Source organism: Trichechus manatus, unplaced genomic scaffold, assembly GCF_000243295.1.
Source record: "Trichechus manatus latirostris isolate Lorelei unplaced genomic scaffold, TriManLat1.0 scaffold00188, whole genome shotgun sequence".
NCBI lineage: Eukaryota > Metazoa > Chordata > Mammalia > Sirenia > Trichechidae > Trichechus > Trichechus manatus.
In genome coordinates, this window is record NW_004444124.1 from 3,923,967 (window position 1) to 3,944,105 (window position 20,139).

Consider the following 20,139-nt stretch of genomic DNA (forward strand, 5'->3'; position numbering starts at 1 on the left):
TCAGTCCCTCAGGGAGTTTGGATGTGTCTATGGGGCTTCCATGACCTTTCCTTGTACAAGTTGTGCTAGTTTCCCCTGTATTGTGTACTGTCTCACCCTTGGTGAAGTCTTTTGATGAGCATAAGTGTTTTTTCAGGAGCTCCCAGTTATCTAGTGCATCTTCTGGTGTTTGCGCATTGTTAGTTATGGTTTGTACTGAATTTATGCCATGTATTAGGGTCATGTATTAGGAGCCCTGGTGGCGTAGTGGTTAAGAGCTCAGCTGCTAATCAAAAGTCAGCAGTTTGAATCCACCAGCTGCTCCTTGGAAACCCTATGGGGCAGTTCTGTTCTGTCCTATAGGATCTCTATGAGTCAGAACTGACTCAATGGCAGCTAAAAGGGACATAAAGATTAGGGCCCCTATTGTTGTCCCCATTTTTGCTTCCATGATCTTGATCATTTTAGATTTTATATTTAGGTCTTTGATCCATTTTGAGTTACTTTTTGTGTATGGTGTGAGGTATGGGTCCTGTTCCATTTTTTTACAGATGAACATCCAGTTTTGCCAGCACCATTTGTTAGAAAGACTGTCTTTTCATCATTTAATGGATTTGGTCCTTTGTCAAAGATCAGCTGATTATAGGTGGATGGATTTACTTCTGGGTTCTCAATTCTATTCCATTGGTCTATGTGTCTGTCATTGTACCAGTACCAGGCTGTTTTGACTACTGCAGCTGTACAGTAGGTTCTGAAATCAGGTAGTGTGAGGCCTCCCACTTTGTTCTTTTTCTTCAATAATGCTTTGCTTATCCAGGGCCTCTTTCCTTTCCATATAAAGTTGGTGATTTGTTTTTCCATCTTGATAAAGAATGCTGTTGGTATTTGGATCAGGACTGCATTATATCTGTAGATTGCTTTGGGTAGGACTGACATTTTCACAACGGTGAGTTTTCCTATCCATGAGCATGGTATGTTTTTCCATTTATGTAGATCATTTTTGGTTTCTTGCAATAGCGTTTTGTAGTTTTTGTTGTATAGGTCTTTTATGTCCCTGGTTAGATTTATTGCTAAGTATTTTATCTTTTTAGTGGCTATTATAAACGGTGTTGCTTTCCTGGTTTCCTTTTTGAAGTTCTCTTTGATGGTGTATAGGAATCCAACTGATTTTTGTATGTTTATCTTGTATCCTGCTACTCTGTTGAATCTTTCTATTGGTTCCACTAGTTTTCTTGTGGAATCTTGAGGTTCTCTGTGTATAGGATGATATATTCTGAGTACAGGGATAGTTTTGCTTCTTCCTTTCCAATTTGGATGCCCTTTGTTTCTTTTTCTCACCAAATTGCTCTAGCTAGGACTTCCTGCACAGTGTTAAATAGGAGTGGTGATAAATGGCATCCTTGTCTTGTTTTCATTCTCAGGGGGAATGCTTTCAGCCTCTCTCCACTGAGAACAATGTTGGCTGTTGGTTTTGTATAGATGCCCTTTATTTATGTTGAGGAATTTCCCTTCTATTCATATTTTACTGAGAGTTTTTATCAGGAATGGGTGTTGGACTTTATCAAATAGCTTTTCTGCATTGATTGAGATGATCGTGTGATTCTTTTCTTTTGTTCTATTTATGTGGTGGATTACATTGATTTATTTTCTAATGTTGAACCATCCTTGCATACCTAGTTTGTTTGACTTTTTGACTGCTGCTTCCATGGGCATTGAATGTTGATCCAAGAAGAATCAGATCCTTGACAGCTTCAATTTCTTCACCATTTATCACGATACTGTTTATTGGTCCAGTTGTAAGGATTTTCATTTTCCTGTATCAGTAAGTGCTTCAGATCGTCTTCACTTTCGGCAGTCAAAGTTGTGTCATCTGCATATTGCAATTCGTTAATGAGTCTTCTTCCAATCCTGATTCTTCTTCATATAGCCCAGCCTCTCAGATAATTTGTTCAGCATAGAGATTGAATAATTAAAGTGAAAGAATACATCCCTGTCGTCTTTTGTAATTTTAACCCATGCAGTATCTCCTTGTTCTGTTCAAGCAACTGCCTCTTGATCCATGTACAGGTTCTGCATGAGCACAATTAAGTGTTGTGGAATTCACATTCTTCACAATGTTATCTGTAATTTATGATATATACAGTCATATGCCTTTGCACAGTTGATAAAACACAAGTAAATGTCTTTCTGGTATTCTCTGCTTTTGGACAATGGTTTCTCTCGTTCCATGTCCTCTTCTGAATCCGGCTTGAACTTCTGCAAAGTTCCCTGTCAATTTACATCTGAAGCTGTTTTTTTAGTTATCTTCTGCAAAAATTTGCCAGCATGCGATACTAATGATATCGTTCAATAATTTACACATTCTATTTGATCACCTTTCTTTGGAATGGGCACAAACAAGGTTCTCTTCCAGTCGGTTGGCCAAGTAGCTGTCTTCCAAATTTCTTGATAGATAAGTAAGTGCTTCCAGCATTGCATCTTTTTTTTTGAAGCATCTCAATTGGTATTTCATCAATTCCTGGCGCCTTATTTTTCTCCAATGGCTTTAGTGTGACTTGTACTTCTTCCTTCAGTGCCAGCAGTTCTTGATCATATGCTACTTCCTAAAATGGTTGAACATTGACCAGTTCTTTTTGGTTTAATGCCTCTGTGTATTTCTTCCACCTCCTTTTGATGCTATCTGTGTCATTCAATTTTTTGCCCATAGAACCCTGCAATATTGCAACTTGAGGCTTGAATTTTCTCTTTAGTTCTTTCAGCTTGAGAAATGTCAAGCATGTTCTTCTCTTTTGGTTTTCTATCTCCAGGTCTTTGAACATTTTATTATAATACTTTACTTTGTCTTCTTGAGAAATCCTTTGAAATCTTCTGTTCAACTCTTTTAGTTAATCATTTTTTCTGTTTGCTTTTAGCTACTCTGTGCTCAAGAGCAAGCCAGAGTCTCTTCTGACATCCATTTTGGTCTTTTAATTCCTGAGTTTTTAATGACTTTTTACTTTCTTCATGTATGATGTCCTTCTTGTTATCCCATAACTTTTCTGAACTTTAGTCATTAGTGTTCTGTACATCAAAGCTATTCTTGAGATGGTCTCTAAATTCAGGTGGGATGTATTTAGGGTCATACTTTGGCTCTCTTGGACTGGCTTTGACTTTCTTTAGCTTCAGTTTGAACTTGCACAGGAACAATTGATTGTCTGCTCTGCAATCAGCCCCTGGCTTCATCTTGACTGACAATATTGAGCTTCTCCATTGTCTCTTTCCAGAGATGTAGTTGACTTGATTCTTGTGTGAACCATCCAGCAAGGTCCACGTGTTTAGTTGTCATTTGTGTTGTTGAACAAAAGTATCACTGATGAATAAGTCATTGGTCTTGCAGAATTTTATCATGTGATCTCCAGCATCATTCCTATTACCAAGGCTGTATTTACTAATTACTGATCCTTCTTTTTTGTTTCCAACTTTCACATTTCAATCACCAGTAGTTGTCAATGTCTTTATTGCACACTTGATCAAATTCAGACTGCAACAGTTAGTACAAATCTTGAATTTCTTCATCTTTGGCATTCATGATTGCGTGTAAATTTCAATAATAGTCTTTTTTTAGTAATAGTCTTTTTAATTGGTCTTCCTTGTAGGTGTGGGGATACTAACCTATCATTGACAGCACTGTACTTTAGATCTTGAAATGTTCTTTTTGACCATTAATGCAATACTGTTCCTCTACAATTTATCATTCCCAGCAGAGCAGACCATATGATTGCTGGGTTCAAAATGGCCAGTACTAGTCCATTTCAGTTCACTAATGCCTATGATATTGTTTTTCAGGCATTCCATTTCATTTTTGACAACTTCTACTTTTCCTTGATTCATTCTCCACACATTCCACATTCTAAGCAAGACATTTCATTTATGTTGTATTAATACGTTCATTGGATTATTTATGGTGTCTCTGACAACATTATGTGATGGTTAAGGTTGTGTGTCAACTTCATTGGGCCATGATTCTTAGTAATTTGGCAGTTATGTAATGATGTAATCACCTCCATGATGAGATCTGCTATGAGCAGCCAATCAGTTGAAAGGGAGTTTCTTTGGGGGTGTGGCCTGCATCCAATATATATGGACTTTCTGGCAAAGCTTGCTGGCTTTTGCTCTGTTCTGGATCCTGCATTCATCATCTGACCTCCAGTTCTTGGGACTTGAGCCAGCAGCCTTCCATCTTACCTGCTGATCTTGTATTTGTCAGCTTCCACAGCCCATGCCGATCTTGGGATTGTCAGCCCCTACAGCCACATGAGTCAGGAGAAACCTCCAGCCTGATGCCTGCCAATCTTGGGATCCATCAGTCTTTGCAGCCTGTGAGCAAGAGCCCTGCTGTCTGACCTGCTGATCTTGGGTTCACCAGGCCCTGTGGCTATGTGAATCAGGAGAAGCCTCCAGCCTGACCCACAGACTTGGATGTTCCAGCCTCTGTCACCGTGTGAGCCATTTCCTTGATATAAATCTCTCTATACAGATATTTATACTCTTTACTGGTTTTGCTTCTCTACAGAACCCAGCCTAAGACATTGAAATATTCCTGCTAATTACTATGTCAAGTAATTTTAGATTGTATCCTGGACATTTTGAATATTATATTTTGAGACTTTGAGTCTTATTTAGTTTCTATAGAGAATGTTCATTTTTTTGTTTGTTTTAGCAGTAGGTTTAAGCTGCAAGTTCCAATGCACCTTATATGAGCTGTGGTTCTCATATCAGTTTCAAAGTGCTTGCAGTGCTATTTAGATCCATTCCACACGTGTGCCACCCTGTGGCAAGTCTAGGTCCTGAGTGGTGACCTACCCTGTTCTTCAGTCCTTAAAACCTTCCCTATCCTGTTTAGGGTCAGATCCACACATGTGCAGCTTAGGGGTGAGCCTAGGAGTCATATACAACTTTGCTGGATTTCTTTCTTGAGTTCCTCTCCACAATCTGACACTTTCAGGCCCCTCTTTCTTGGCCTTCTTATTAGAAAGCCAGGGCTTTAGTTTTCCCATGCCACTGCATACTTCCCACAACTGAGTCTGTCTTTAGGGCAAAGTGATGGGATGAGATGAAAAAGAAAAAGAAAAAGAATTCTTCCCACACTCTTGAGACACATTTCCTCTGGTCAGAGAGAAAGTTTCCTCTCTTCAGAGTTTAGACACCTGTGAGATTGCTGGATCATATGGTATTTCTATTTCTAGCTTTTTAAGGAAGCACCATCCCATCTTCCATAGTGTTTGTACCATTTTACATTCCCACCAGCAGTGTATGAGTTCCAGTCTCCCCACAACCTCACCAGCATTTGTTGTTTTCTGTTTTTTCGATTAGTGCCATTATTGTAGGGGAGAGATGATATCTCATTGTAGTTTTGATTTGCATCTCTCTGATGGTTGGTGATCGGAAGCATTTCTTCATGTCTTTATTTGCCACGTGAATGTCTTCTTTGGTGAAGTGCCTACTCATATCTTTGCCCATTATTAATTGAATTGTTTGTCTTTTTGTTGTTGAGGTGTTGAAATATACTATAAAATTTAGGGATTAGACCCTTGCTGGATATGTCATAGCTAAAATTTTTTTCCCAGTCTGTAGGCTCTCTTTTTACTCTTTTGTTGAACATAGGTGTTTAATTTTTAGAATGTCCCATTTATCTAGTATTTCTTCTGCTGTTTGTGCACTTTTAATTATGTTTGGTATGCTATTTATGCCATGTGTTAGGGCTCCTAGCATTGTCCCTATTTTTCCTTTCATGATCTTTATAGTTTTAGGTTTTATATTTACATCTTTGATCCATTTTGAGTTGGTTTTTGTGTATGGGGTGAGGTATGGGTCTTGTTTCATTTTTCTATAGATAGATATGTACAGAACACTTCACCCGAAAGCAGCAAAGTACACATTCTTCTCCAAAGCTCATGGGTCATTCTCCAGAACAGACCACATTTTAGGATACAAAGCAAGTTTCAACAAATTCAAAAACATCGAAATAATGCAAAGCATTTTCTCTGATCACAATGCTATAAAACTAGAAACTAGTAACAGGAAGAACAAGGGAAAAAAATCAAATACATGGAAACTGAATAACACCCTGATTAAAAACTACTGGGTAGTAGAAGAAATCAAAGTTGAAATAAAAAAAATTCCTAGAATCAAATGAGAATGAAACCACAACTTACCAAAAACTTTGGGACACAGTAAAAGCAGGGCTCAATTTATAGCAATAAACACATCAAAAAAGAAGAAAGTACAAAAATCAAAACATTAACCATACAACTTGAACAATTAGAAAAAGAGCAGCAAAAGAAGCCCACAGTTGCCAAAAGAAACAAAATAATAAAAATTAGAGCAGAAATAAATGAAACAAAGAACAGAAAAACAATAGAAAGACTCAACAAAACTAAAAGCTGGTTCTTTGAGAAGGGTTTGGTTCTTTGAAAAGGGTCAGTAAACTTGGCAAACCACTGGCCAAATTGACAAAAGAAAAACAGGAGAAGATGCAAATAAGAAATGAAATGGGGTACACAACCACAGAACCAAACTGAAATAAAAAGGATCGCAACAGAATACAATGATATGAAAAACCGTTTTCCAACAAACTTGAAAACCTAGAGGAAATGGACAAATTTCTAGAAACATACTACCTACCTAAACTAACACAAACTGAGGTAGAAAATTTGAATAGACCCATAACAAAAGAAGAAATTGAAAAAGTAATTAAAAAAAAAAAAAAACTCCCAACAACAACAAAACCCCTGGCCCAGACAGCTTCATTGAAAAATTCTGCCAAACATTCAGAAAAGAGTTGACATCAATTCTAGTCAAACTATTTCAGAGCATAGAAAAGGAAGGCATACTCCCGAATTCATTCTATGAAGCCAGCATAACCCTGATACTAAAGCCAGGCAAAGACATTACTAAAAAAGAAAACTACAAGACCAACATCCCTCGTGAATATAGATGCAAAAATTCTCAACAAATTCCTAGCCAATAGAATTAACAGTATAGCAAAAAAGTAATACATCATGACCAAGTGGGATTCACACTAGTCATGCCAAGATGGTTCAACATTAGAAAATCAATCAACATTATCCGCCACATAAATACAAAGGAAAAGAACCACATGATAATCTCAATTAACACAGAAAAGGCATTTAATAAAGCCCAACACCCATTCCTGATAAAAACTCTCAGCCAAATAGGAATAGAAGGGAAAAACCAACAGCCAACATTATCCTCAATGGAGAGAGACTGAAAGCATTCCCCTTAAGAACGGGAACCAGGCAAGGTTGCCATTTATCATCAGTCCTATTCAACATTGTATTGGCAGTCCTCGCCAGAGCACTAAAGCAAGAAAAGAAAACAAAGGGCATTCAAACTGATAAGGAAGAATTAAAATTATCCCTATTCACAGATGATATGCTCCTATACATAGAAAATCCTAAGGAGTCAACAAGAAAGCTACTGAAACTAATAGAAAGATTCAGCAGAGTAGCAGGATACAAGATCAACATGCAAAAATAAGTTGGATTCCTCTACATCAAAGAGAACTTTGGAAAGGAAATCAGTAAAACAATATCATTTACAATAGCACTCCAAAAGATAAAATACTTAGGAATAAATCTAACTAGGGACGTAAAAGACTTAATACAAAGACAACTACTAGACACTACTGCAAGAAACCAAAAGAGACCTACATAAATACAAAAACATACTATGCTCTTGGATAGGAAGAAATGTGAAAATGTCAATAGGACCCAAAGCAATATATAGATATAATGAAATCCCGATCAAAATCCCAAAAGCATTCTTCAATGAGATGGAAAAACTAATCACTAACTTTATATGGAAAGGAAAGAGGCTCTGAATATGTAAAGCATTATTAAAGAAGAACAAAGCAGGAGGCCTCACACTTCCTGATCTCAGAACCTACTATACAGCCACAGTAGTCAAAACAGCCTGGTACTGGTAACAACGACAGACACGTAGACCAATGGAGCAGAATTGAGAACCCAGAAGTAAATCCATCCACCTGTGGACAGCTAATCTTTGATAAAGGGCCAAAGTCCATTAATCAGGGAAGAGATAGCCTCTTTAAGAAATGGTGCTGGCAAAACTGGGTATCTATCCATAGAAAAATGAAACAAGACCCATACCTCACCCCATACACAAAAACCAACTCAAAATGGATCAAAGATCTAAATATAAAACCTAAAACTATAAAGATCATGGAAGGAAAAATAGAGACAATGCTAGGAGCCCTAACACGTGGTATAAATAGCATATCAAACGTAATTAAAAGTGCACAAACAGCAGAAAAAATACTAGATAAACGGGACGTTCTAAAAATTAAACACCTATGTTCAACAAAAGAGTAAAAAGAGAGCCTACAGACTGGGAAAAAAATTTTGGCTACGACATATCCAGCAAAGGTCTAATCTCTAAATTTTATAGTATATTTCAACATCTCAACAATAAAAAGACAAACAATTCAATTAATAATGGGCAAAGATATGAATAGGCACTTCACCAAAGAAGACATTCACGTGGCAAATAAAGACATGAAGAAATGCTTCCGATCACCAACCATCAGAGAGATGCAAATCAAAACTACAATGAGATATCATCTCTCCCCTACAATAATGGCACTAATCGAAAAAACAGAAAACAACAAATGCTGGTGAGGTTGTGGGGAGACTGGAACTCATACACTGCTGGTGGGAATGTAAAATGGTACAAACACTATGGAAGATGGGATGGTGCTTCCTTAAAAAGCTAGAAATAGAAATACCATATGATCCAGCAATCTCACTCCTAGGTGTACACCCCAGGGAAATAAGAGCCATGACACGAATAGACATATGCACTCCCATGTTCATTGCAGCACTATTGACAATAGCAAAAAGACGGAAACAGCCAAAGTCAATGGATGAATGGTAAACAAATGTGGTACTTACACACAATGGAATACTACACAACGATAAAGAACAACGATGAATCTGTGAAACACATCACAACATGGATGAACTTGGAGGACATTACGTTGAGTGAAATAAGTTGATTACAAAAAGTATGAGACAACCACTACAAAAAATCAAGAAAAGGGTTACGCGTACACACAATTCTTTAATAGTTACCAGGGATGGGAGAGGGAGGGAGAGAAAATCACCAACTAGAAAGAAGATACGTGTTAATACTGATGAAGGGAAAGACATTACACAACAGGGGGGAAGTCAGTACAACAGGACCAAGGCAAAGGAAGGCACTCAGAAGAAAGCAACAATAAAGGGCAATCGTGGTAATTACCATAACATAGACAACTCTAAAACAATAATATTAACAAATACTAATCTCGAATGGATATATAGTTAAAGAGGTATGCTAAACAGGAGTAGGAAGGTGCAAGGGAACACACCCACACGCAGATATAGGTTGGGTTGTGGATATTACTACACACACATTTGTAGATTCTGCATGTATATTAATATAGACAATAGAACACACAAGGGGCATAGTCATGGAAACTTCCTAGACATAACCAAGCATCTCGCAGGGCGAAGCTACTAGACTTGAAGGCAGACTTGGGGGACATCTACATTGACTGGCATAACATAGTTCATAAAGACAGTGTTCTGCATCCTACTTTAGTGAGTAGCTTCTGGGGTCCTAAAAGCTTGTGAGCAGCCATCTAAGATATAACTATTCGTCTCATCCCCTCTGGAGCGAAGGAGAGTGGAGAAAACCAAAGACTCAAGGGAGCAATTAGTCTAAAGGACTAATGGACCACGTGAATCACAGCCTAAACAACTCCGAGACCAGAAGAACTAAATGGTGCCTGGCTACAACTACTGACTGCTCTGACCAGGATCACAATAGAGGGTCCTGGGAGAAAAATGTAGAACAAAAATCAAATACATAAAAAAAGACAAGACTTACTGGTCTGATAGAGACTGGAAGAACCCCTGAGACTATGGCCCTAAGACACGCTTATAATATTGAACTGAAGATATTCCTGGAGACCACCCTTCTGCCAAAAGATAGACAGGCCTACAAAATAAACAATAACACCTGAGAGGAACGATGTCCTTAGAACAGTTAATTATATGCAACCAAAAGGTCAAAATCGACCCCAAATCAAAGATGAGAAGGCAAGAAGGGGTAGAAAAACCAGAGGAAAGGTAACGGGGAACACAGGGTAGAGATGAGGAAACTGCGGTTACATTGAAGGGACTGAAACCAATGTCTTGGAACATTCTGTGTACAAACTGTTGAATGGGAAACTGTTTTGCTCCATAAACCTTCACCTTAAGCAAAATTAAAAAAAAAAAATTAGACTAGGTCTTGGTGTCTAATTGAGGATGCAGCTTGTTCTACTTGGCAGAACTTAACTGAGGGTTGTAAAAGATGCCGAGATTCCAGTGATAGATGAGATGTAAAATGTGAAAACTTTTTACATTTTATAACTCTGAGATTATTCATCAGAACATCATCCGTAGCCACCATGCTCACAGGGTCAGCATCCAAGATTTTATTGCAGTTAAATATTGCCAGAGAGTCTTCAGCAAACTGAGCGTTTTCGCAATGATGTAATTCTCTGTACAAAGGTTGCCAAAACTAAAGACCAGTGATCTAGTGGTCAGGACCAGACTAACTGGATAAGGATATGTGGCTTAAAATTACTGCTAGATTATATAGCTTTTTACTACTACTGTATGTTTTCATTTTTTCAGCTCCAGGGCCTGGCATATTGCATATGCTCAATAAATATTTGATGAATGAATGAAAAAATGCCACATTTTTCATTATGTGACACTGGGACACTACTGATAACGCAACACTAGGCATTATAATAAACACGTCGAGTGCTACATCTTCATTTTCAATTCTCTATTAGAAGCAAAAAAAAAAAATCAAACCCGTTGCCATTGAGTTGATTCCAATCATAGCGACCATATAGGACAGAGCAGAACTGCCCCATAGGGTTTCAAAGGAGTGGCTGGTGGATTCAAACCGTCAACCTTTTGGTTAGCAGATGAGCTTTTAACTACTAGGCCATCAGGGCTCACTATTTTGAGGGAAGACATAAAAATTCTCTTCTGTACAAACCCCTAAAACTCTGAAATCCTGCAGCTGGAAATGTGGCAGCCAAAGATATAGCAGGGCAGAGTGGCAACCGCGCTACAGGGGTCAAGAGGCCCTAGTGTTAGAAGAACTTCGTTCTTATGTTGGCTGTAAAACAAATTTGTTATGGGCTTAGGGGAAGATATGTAATTAGTCTAAGCTTCAGTTTTCTCGTTTGAAAAATTACAAACTTATCCCTTTGAGTTGTACAGGCCTAGGATTCTATGCAAGAGAACTTTTGCAAGACTCATCTAAGCTGATTACAAGATACGGATCAAGGGAGCCTAAAGCATATTTGTTTGTGCAATTGCTCCTTGTGACATATTATCTAGAGACTCTAAATTCCAGTTTCTGGGAGTGGGGGTGGGAGTGTGGAGATGTCAACTCAGCCCAAGACATTAGCTCATAGGATCATATCAGAGTTTGGCAGTTTATAGTGGAGCTGACGTGTTATCAGATTAGTCCAAAGGAAAGTCCAAAGGGCTGGGGAGGCATGAGATCAAATCTGAGAAACTCCTGGTTTGGCAGCAGGGAGATGGAAGCAGCTTCTGGCCCTCCCAGCCTGAAATAAGCAATGTAGCAATGACTACTTCTCATGCTTTTTAAGGAGCCAATTCTCCTGAACACCTTAGACAGGAACTTACTCTAGCAGAGTGAACATGAAAACCCACCGACTGCTATTGAGTCGATTCTGACTCATAGTAATCCCACAGGATTTCTAAGGCTGTAAATCTCTATGGAAGCAAACTGCCACATCCTTCTCCCTCAGAGCTGCTGGTGGTTTCGAACCACAGACCTCTCCATTAGCAGTTGAGCACTTTAACCACTGTGCCATCAGGGCTCCTTAGGAGAGTGAACATAAGAAACTAGGAATGGAGAAATTTGACAATTAGTTCTAGGTGGACATAAGGAATTTTAGTTTCTTGGAAGAGTGAACATAAAAGACAAAAATTTCTATGTCCACCTGGAACTAATTGTCAAATTTCTCCATTCCTAGTTTCCTGTTTGGGAAACTTCTATTTTCTTCTCTCACACTTCTCTGGGAATCCCTTCCTTATTTTCCTCTCCAACTCCACTCCACATGCTACTTCAAGACAGAGGAATGTGTGGATCTCAATTTGTCCCCCATCCTTTCTTCCATCCTTCCCAAACATGACAGTCACTGTCACCTGCCATACGCCTCATCAGCCCTGAGAAGTCAGGGACAAGAGGGATGCATTCCACATCAAGGTGGCCACAGATTAACCAACCCTGGTTTGTCTCTGATTTGTGCTCATTTAAGTATTTCAAAATAAAAAAATTTTTATACTACACAAATTCTGTAAAAACGTCACATAAAATAGTCTCTATGTAATTCTAACCCAAAGAGCCAACCATTAGTATTAGCTGGCAGATCCTTCCAGATTTTAAATGAGTATATAAATACACATTTTAACACAAATAAGATTATTATGTACCTTGTTCAATAATCTTAAACAATATATCTTACTTCTTGCCATGTTAATGCTTAAAAATATGTCTGATCCTTTTTAATGGCCCTAATGTATTTCAATATAGGAATATATTTTACCAATTTTCTATTGGACATTTAAGTTGGTTCCATTTCTTAAAACTGTGTAATAATCATTGTTATCAATACACTTCTGTGAGATAATTTTTATAGAGCTCTTAAAATACTACTGGCACTTTAATGTATGTTAGCTATGACCATTAATAATCTTTTTCAACCTGATAGCTCTGAGTTTCTTTGATCTTAAGCAAAGTTCAACAACTTGAATTTCATGTCAAATCTTTCACCTATTTTTCTATTATGGAGATTGATTTCTTTTCTTATTGATTTATAAGAACTCTTTATAAATTGAGAATATCAACACTCGATCTGTCATATAAGGTTCTAGACACTTTCCCCAGCTTATTATTTGCCTTTTAACTTCGTTTATGGTATTTACTTTTCCACATAGCAGTGTTTGTATTTTTATTCTTATGAAGCCAAATCTAACACTTTTCTTTTATGACATATGAGTCTTACATGGTTTTTAAAGTTAACTCTGTTTTGCAGGTATTTTATGATTGTTTCTTTTTATATATACAGTTAATCTAGCTAGGATCTATTTCTGAACCTATTGTGAGGTAGTAATCTAAATTTTTTCCAAAAGGAGGCATTAAATTAAACTAAAAGCTTAGGAATTTCTCTCAACCTGCTCCATGGACCATAAGTATTCTTGCTTATTAGTAGTAATAAAAACTAAAGTTTTTATAGTGATTTGCAAGTTATAAAGGTTGTTTACATACTACCTAGTTAGGAGTCTTTCTGTTCAGGTAAGGGAAAGTCTGATTCAAACTGGCTTAAATAAAGATATTTAGTGTATCACTTCCACCACTCATCTGTCAGTTTTTCGTACTGTGGTGGCTTCCATGTTGCTGTGATGGTGGAAGCTGTGTGGATCATAACAAATTATGGATAACATTGTGAAGAATGGGAATTACAGAACACTTAATTGTGATCATGTGGAACGTGTATATAGACCGAGAAGCAGTTGTTCAAAGAGAAAAAGGGGATACCGCATGGTTTAAAATCAGAAAAGGTGTGTGTCACGGTTGTATCCTTTCACCATACTTATTCAATGTGTATGCTGAGCAAATAATCTGAGAAGCTGGACTATATGAAGAAGAATGCAGCATCAGGATTGGAGGAAGACTCATTAACAACCTTCAATATGCAGAGATCATACAACACTGCTTATGGGAAGCGAAGAGGACTTGAAGCACTTAGTGATGAAGATCAAAGACTACAGTCTTCAGTATGGATTGCACCTCAACATAAAGAGAAAAAAAAAATCCTCACAACTGTACCAATAAGTAACATCATGATAAATGGAGAAAAGACTAAAGTTGTCAAGGATTTCATTTTACTTGGATCCATAACCAACGCCCATGGAAGTAGCAGTGAAGAAATCAAAAGACTCATTGCATTGGGCAGATCTGCTGCAAAAGACCTCTTTAAAGTGTTAAAAAGCAAAGATGTTACTTTGAGGACTAAGGTGTGCCTGACCAAAGCCATGGTATTTTCAATCACCTCATATGCATGTGAAAGCTTGACAATGAATAAGGAAGACTGAAAAATAATTGATGCCTTCGAATTATGCTTTTGGCACCAAGAACATTGACTATATCATAGACTGCCAGAAGAATGAACAAACTGTCTTGGAGGAAGTACAGCCAGAATGCTCCTTAGAAGGGAGGATGGTGAGACTTCATCTCATGCACTTTGGACATGTTATTGGGAGGGACAAGTCCCTGGAAAAGGACATCATGCTTGGTAGAGGGTCAGTGAAAGAAAGGAAGATCCTCAGTGAGATGGATTGACACAGTGGTTGCAACAATGGGCTCAAACATAGCAACGATTGTGAGGATGGCATAGGACAGGGCAGCATTTTGTTCTATTGTATATAGGGTCCCTATGAGTCGGAACCAACTCGACGGCACCTAACAACAAGTGACTCACTGAAAAGGCATGTGGGCTTCGGATGTGACTTGATTCAGAAGTTCAGTAATCTCACACTCTCTCCTTTTGCTTCATCCTTGGGTTGACCTTTCTTAGGGTCACAAGATAATTTCTAGCAATTTCCAGGGGCTACATGCTGTCTCATTCATATCCAGGGTGAAGAGAGATTGCTCTTTTAATTGCTCTCTCAGCAGAGTGAGGGAGTTTCTTTCCCAGCTATTCCAACAAATTTATTCTTGTTTTTTCTAGTTACTGTGGCCAGTAAAATGGTTTCTTTAGATTAAATCAGTCAGGGCCTACCCTGGAGCTGGGGGACCATGAGGCCTTCCCTGACGGACATGGAATGCATGGGGGGGAAAGGTGAACATTCAAACAAAAATTGAGATGGAGTAAACACGAGGAGGGAGAATGGAAGTTGAGTGCTCAAATGAGCAAATGTCTACCACACAGATTTTCCTGTTTGATACTTACAAGAACACTTTGAAGGCAGGTTATTACTAATATCCTTCTTTTACAGATAGAATACTAAAGCCCAGGAGGGTTGTGTGATTTGCCCTTGGTCAACTCAGCCAGTAGGTGGCAAGTCTGAAATATAGATCTTATGACTCTACATTCTCCGCTCTTTCCAGTATGCTAAACTATCTCCCCACAGGCTCATAACCACCGCTGACTACATGGGATTATGTCAGTTCTAAAAACTAATTTTTAAAAATTAAAAGGTCAAAAAGGAGGTATTAGCTATTAAACATTAGGCTAGTGAGTCATGAGGATTTGATGCCCGTAATGGGGGCAGAACACTATGTGAAGTTCTACCATTGTGGCTTCAAAAGAAAGTGAAGGTCCTGGTCTATCTGAACCTGGGTACCCTCGGTGATATATTTGGGAATGTGGTCACAGGGAGCAGGAGTGAGGGCCAGGAGGGATAAAATGAGGAGGAAAGTCAATACAATCTAGGTAGCCAGCTCTAGAAGTGACTACTTGATCTCACAGAACCTTTTAAAAGCTTGGTAAAATGTGTCACAGAACTGTGGAGTGAGGAGAAAAGGGGAAGAAACATTTACCTAACAGCTTTCATCTCCAGTGATCAATGGCTATTCCATAGGATGTTAATTACCCTGCATTTCTTAGTGTATATGAGTGCATGCCTAGGGGGTTCCCTCAGACCAGCTGCATCAGGGAAGCCAGGGACTGCAAGTGAGAAGAGGCCCTCTCAGGGTGTTCCTACATGAAGCTGGTTGAATAGACCTGCTCACTGTGACAGTGGCTGGAAAGAGAGATAGAGGATTTTGAGAATTTTACTGGGGCACAAGAGGTCTTCAATACATGGTCCCTCAACTCAAAACTTGAGTTAAGGAAGTGATCCACATGCAAGCCCAAATTCATATCTCCCTAGTTCACATCTGATAAATTCATACCTGGATTATTACAATCACCACCTAAATGGTCTTCCTAATCTCTCCCTATTCCACTACTGAAGTAATCTTCCTAAAACGTAAGAAAAATCTTCATTTCATCATTGCCTTACCAGAGGACTAATTACTTTCCACTGCTTGTAGAATTATGTACAAACTCCTTTACGTGACATTCACCATCCTTCACAATTGGTTTTACTGTAATTAAACAGCTGTACTCCCCATAACTGCCACCAGCTGGACTTAAGCCAGTCTAGTTTCCTTACCTTCTGATAAACAGGCCAAGATTATGTTCTCTAAGTGCCTTTACTAATATTGTTCCCTTTGACTGACAGGGATGACAAGCAAAACATTTACCAACTGCTATTGCAGGGCACTGACCAATCAGAATGGAGGCTGAGCCAATCAGAGCTGAGTCAGGTGTAACTGATAATAGGGGTTGACTGAGCCCTGCCCCCACCTCCATTCGCCTTCTACCTGATGAAATTCCAACTCTCCCTCGTGGCTCAACTGAAGTCCCTCGTCCTTCATGAAGTTTTCCTGGACTGTTCTTGCTCATGTTGGCCTCTCCTTCTTTGACATTAATTACTACTTTTGTCCAGAATATTATTAAAGATGCTCATAGGATGATACGATAGCCTGAAACATCTGCATTTTTCTTTTTTTTTTTTTTGGCAGCATATTCTTTATAACATCTTCATATGGTAACAGTTGAGTAAGGGCAAGTAAACTGAGGCACTTGACTAAGGTAAAATGGCTGCTTTAGAGTTTGGGGCCCTACTCCATCTTGCTTTCTTTTAATGTATATAAACACCTGACTTATTCTTTAAGGCCTGCAACTAAGTGTAAACTAAAGAAAGTTTTCTCCTTTTATCTGTGGTTAAGCTGAGGGAATAACAAACCGTTTCACAGGAGCTATCAAGACCCTTCCTAAAACAATCTCTCAGGAAGAAGGCCTTGATGCTGACTCTTATCTAGGTCTCCTAAGCAATTGCTGACAAGAAAAGCTTTACTTGAGCAAGCTGTTTCTAAGAGAAAAATGTCCTGTAGATTTCCCCATCCTCGCCTCACTTCCAGTAACCTGCCTTGTGTTAATATAATCTAAGTTTGTAATGTCCAATCAAAATAGTATAGCTCAAGTCCTTTGTTCTCGCCCTTTAAAAGGTCTCTGTAGCTTCGCCATTTTGGAAGCATTTGTTCTCGCTGTAAAATTAGACATTATCCCCAGTTGGACTGTTATTGAATGTATAATTAATGTCTTTGCTTTACTTTAACAGAGTAAGCGTTTATTACCCTTAGACACAATTTTGTAGTATTTCCGAGAGAGAGAATAGAAAGATATAATTCAGTCTTTCTTATAGCATAAAAAACCAAACCAAACCCGTTGTAGTCAAATCGATTCCGACTCATAGCGACTTTATAGGACAGAGTAGAACTACCCCATGTGGTTTCCAAGGAGTAGCTCATGACCTTTTGGTTACCAGCCAAGCTCTTAACTACTGTACCACCAGGTCTCCTTCCTATAGCATTGGTGATCAAAAAAAAATTATTATTATTATTTTTAAGTTTCAGCTTCAAAAGTTAAGAATTGATAATGACATAATTTTTAGAATTTTTGTCAAATATGGGGAAAAGCTCTACTAAGTTTCTTTCATATATGAGCTATAAAATTTCAGGGGATTTCAGGTTTTCTTGTGCAGTGACAAAAATTAAATGCTTTTTGAATTGACATTAAATATATTCCTGGAAGCCATTCTGACTCCAGGATGGCTAACAATATTTTAACCTCTTTGGTGGTTTTAAAACATGGTTCCAAAATTCTTTAATAGTTTTTCATTGAGAGGCGGGAGATCTATGTCTCCTCCCCTTGAACCTGGGTGGACTGTGACTTGGTTGTAACCAATAGAATACTAGATGAGAAAAGGCCATGTAGCTATAACTTTGTCCTTGAGATGCTTACTGTTGGAGCCCCGAACAACCATGTAAGAAGTCTAATTCCTCTGTGGCAGCCATTCTTTGAGGAAGCCTAGGCCACAAGAAGAGGCCATGTTTAGGTGCTCCAGTTGACAGTTCCAGTTAAGATCCTAGCTGACAGCCATCATCAACCATAGACATGTGACTGTAGATGCCTCCAGATGATTCCTGCCTCAGCTATAGAGTCAGCCCAGCCATGGAGTCTTCCCAATAGAGGCCCCAGACTTTGTGGAGCAGAAACAAGTTATTCCCTGTATGAATTCCTGTCCCACAGAATACATGAGCATAATAAAATGGTTGCTTTGGGGCAAGAGTTATGCAGCGATAGTAATCCAAACTATGGACCAAAGTAACTATAAGCCAGTTACATTCCTAATATTTGCGGGGCCCAGGGCTTGAGTACAAATGAAGGGCTATTTATCACATGTATAAATACTTAAAAGTTTGGTAAGTAAAATATTATAAATCAATGTAATAAACTATTAAATATGTCCTCTCCTTCCTTCAAAAATACACCTTCATAATGACCTAGAAGGCCAGGTTTAAATTTAGAAATCCTACCCAAGGCCAGCCCTCACTGTCTCTACCCTCCCCAGGCTCAACCCACATATGCACGCTCAAGTTCCTTCTACCGTCCTTGCCTACAGTTGCCTCTTAGCACCCCTTGTGCCTGGAAGTGCGCACACCAGCAGTGGGGATTGTTATTCTCAGAAGGGTGGATCCACATGAGAGCAGACTCCAGGTGCTGGGCAGGAAATTCCAGGAACCTAGGTATGTGGAATAAGGTTTAGAATCTGGGGCTTGGGTCCTGGGGTGGTCCAACCCCTTGGCCCCATGAACTTCTCACTCAGTGCAGACAGGGGAGGTCAGATGATGGCCAGGGTGGGGAAGTCTTGCTGTGGCCCAAGGGTACTACTTGTGCTAACTACAAAAATATATCCCTCTCAATTCAAACTAAATGTATCCCCCACTCAACTTCTGCTCTACTGCTTCCCAGAATTATCGTCAGCCAGTTCAATGTCCCCTGAGATGAGGGGAAGTATGATGGAAGGGAAAACAGAATGGAGACAGTGTCCTAAATCAATCATGGTAGACATTTCTTATTTGGGAGAACAATACAGAAATATATGACCATGGGAATATAATACCAGTGTCCCTCTCAGGAAAAGGGCCTGGGCAAGTAAGGAGCTGGGAAGCTTCAGCTTCATTAGCTTCATGGTAAACCCACCTCTAGTTCCATTTCTTGGTCATTCATTCCCTCATTTGATAGACATGCTGGGGGAAAACAAGGCTTTTGTCATACCTGGCCTTTGTGTTCCCAGAAGGAGTTTCACTTGGAGCAGAGATCAAAGCCCATGGCTCACGGGTTACATCTGACCTGCACATGTGCTTTTATTTGGCCTGCATAGTGTCTTAATTTTTTTTTCTGAATAGCATTGAAAAACTGGGAGATTTCACATGAAAATCCAGGTTTCTTTCTTTTCCTGGAAAACTGGGTCTGCATTCCCACAGACCAGAGAAGCAGAGCTGTTGTTGTTAGGTGCTGTCGAGTCCATTCCAACACGTAGCAACCCCACGCACAACAGAACGAAACATTGCCCAGTCCTGTGCCACCCTCACAATTGTTGCTATGCTCGAGCCCATTGTTGCAGACACTGTCAATCCATCTCATTGAGGGTTTTCCTCTTTTTCACTGACCTCCACTTTACCAAACATGATGTCCTTCTCCAGGGACTGTCCAAAGTATGTGAGACGAAGTCTCACCATCCTTGCTTCTAATAAGCATTCTGGCTGCACTTCTTCTAAGACAGATTTATTCGTTCTTCTGGCAGTCCATGGTACAGTCAATATTCTTCCCCAACACCATAATGCAACGGCATCAATTCTTCTTCTGTCTTCCTTATTAATTGTCTAACTTTCATATGCATATGTTGTTCTTGTTAGGTGCCGTCAAGTCAGTTCCGACTCATAGTGACGATATGTACAATAGAATGATACACTGCCTGGTCCTGCGCCGCCCTCACAATTGCTGTTATGCTTAAGCCCATTGTTGCAGCCACTGTGTCAGTCCATCTTGTTGAGGGTCTTCCTCTTCTTCGCTGACCCTCTACTTTACCAAGCATGATGTCCTTC